The sequence below is a fragment of the Canis aureus genome, chromosome 23 (genome assembly GCF_053574225.1).
Source record: "Canis aureus isolate CA01 chromosome 23, VMU_Caureus_v.1.0, whole genome shotgun sequence".
Classification (NCBI taxonomy): Eukaryota; Metazoa; Chordata; class Mammalia; order Carnivora; family Canidae; genus Canis; species Canis aureus.
In genome coordinates this window covers 24,311,748-24,313,816 of record NC_135633.1, presented here as the reverse complement: position 1 = coordinate 24,313,816, position 2,069 = coordinate 24,311,748, and the positions used below count along the sequence as shown (strand labels likewise).

General features: G+C 57.6%; 1 long non-coding RNA gene across 1 annotated transcript; it reads right to left on the bottom strand.

Annotated features, from left to right (window-relative positions):
• Positions 1-294: 294 nt before the first annotated feature.
• Positions 295-1,200, bottom strand: LOC144295451 (uncharacterized). The gene is made up of 3 exons (XR_013362615.1): positions 1,104-1,200; positions 604-801; positions 295-448 (listed from the first exon to the last, which is right to left on the bottom strand). It is a non-coding gene; the product is annotated as an uncharacterized LOC144295451 (long non-coding RNA).
• Positions 1,201-2,069: the final 869 nt, after the last annotated feature.

The following is a 2,069-nucleotide window of genomic DNA, read 5'->3' as shown; positions in this document are numbered from 1 at the left end:
TGTCTAGGGGCATCTGGGCACAGTTCTTGCCTGGAGTCTGGAGGGCCATTTGGGAATTGTCTGCCAATGCGTTGCTGACAGTGGGACAGGTGTTCTCCTCAGGATACTTGGGTGGTGCCTGGGTGTGTCCCAGCCCATGGACCTTGGTGTCAGCCTGGGGATCTTCGAGGGAGACTGGGAAGGGCCTCTTGGCTCTCTGCTGCACAACCAGGCTATCAGCCCTGACACAGGGTTGGTGTGCCGGCTGAGGTGTGTCAGCAACCGGCATTTCCTGGACACCAGTAGGTCCACTAGGTGGGCTGAGGCTGACTTTAGGGCTACTGAGAGGAGATGTGGAATGGGACCGGACACGCACGTCAGGGTTCTCAGTACGTGCCTCCGTCAGCAGGGAAGGCTCAGGGATAGACGGCCTCCTGGTGGTGTAGACGGGCATCGGCATGTGTGGACGCTGTGGGAAAAGAGAACACACGGGACACCATGAGTGTGGCCTCGGCACCAAGGCAAAAGGAACATTCAGGAAAGAAAGAAACCAACAAATGCCTAAGACCTTCTGAACCACCCCCTCCCCCAGAACAGGGAAAGAAAGAGATGGGATCTGTTGACCTACAAGTAGGGAATCCGGCTCCAGGGCTGGTCCGGAACAAAGGCATGACTGGATGCTGTTGATGCACTTTTGACATCGGGGAAGAACACACAAATTTTAGCCTCACATCGATGCTTCCTCCATTGGACCAGCTCTTCCATCCACTCTGCTCACGAGGCTATAGGAGTCCTGCTGCTGGAGGGTCACAGTGGCAGCTCCTGAGGAGGGATGGGCAGTGGGGGAATGTGTCAGGAAGGACAGCGGCTTGTTCTTCTCTAAGGATGGCATGTGTTCCAGGAGTGTCCGCCAATGACCTTCACATGTCAACAAACCCACTGTTCGCACACATTCAAGGCATAAGGCAACATCATGGGCACCAAGGGAAAAATGGTTGCAAAGACCGGGCCACTCAACTGCCCCTGGTCAGAGTGGAAGTGGAGCCCCGCCCTCCCCCAGGAGGCCAATGGAGCCCAGCGAGTGCCCCACAGAGCACAGCAGCCGGGAAGCAGCGCACACTCACCCTCACATAGTCACAAGATTCTGTGCCTTCCTTCCAGGTGCGCTTCTGCCCCTCTCGGGGTCTCCTGGGGAACCTCTGGAGCAGGGCCTTCCTCTGCTCGGCTTCTTGCCTGCACAAGAAATCAAAGCATGGAAAGGAGAAGGAACTCCCTTCCCTGTCTTCCAGCTGGACACCAGCTCCGGGCTTGGGCCAACATGGTCTTTTCCCTACTCCGCCATTTGACGCCCACGCCTGCCCCTCACCCTGACTAAAGTGAGCCCACCAGGTCGTCCAGGCAGTTTCTCTCATTCAGAGCCTATGAGAGAGTTTGCCTTGTATTGTGCCAAGCTCCATACATTCACTGGTGCAGGCACACTGCTCCAGCCACAAAACCCCACACCAAGTCAGCAAGGACAGCACCATCAGCCAAATGTGGTCCCTGTTAGCCTGGGAGCTCCTCTGCCTGCCTCGCCTCTCCTGACTCTGCCCGCACGCTGCAGGGGACACAGTGTGCATGTGCACAGACACGGTGTCTGTCGGTCTCATCCCTGGCATTCGGGTCAGCAAGCCCCATTACTCACCTTCGTCTCTCTACTTTCTCCCTCTCAGCCTGGTTCAACAGCCCAGCCTGGTGCCGCTGGTCCCGCTGACTCCACGGCTCCACGTTCTCCTTCAGCCTCCTGGAGCCCAAGGCCACGGGAATGAGGGTTGCGCCCCAGTGTTTTATGGGGCATCTGGTGCTTGATGCCTTGTGTCCAAAGGCCCCACAGTCCCTGCACTTTACCTGGGGGAGGAAGGGGGAGGAGTCAGTGCATCCATTCAAATGCCAGTGAACCTGCCAAGCACACCAATGGGAGGCCATCCTCAGGGTGTGGCACATGGGTTGAGGACAGGGGACATCCTATCTGGCTAGTGAGGTGCCAGCATAGTGAAGACCTCAGGATGCTTCCTCCACAGCCCATGGAAAGGGGAGGGGAGGGGAGGGGA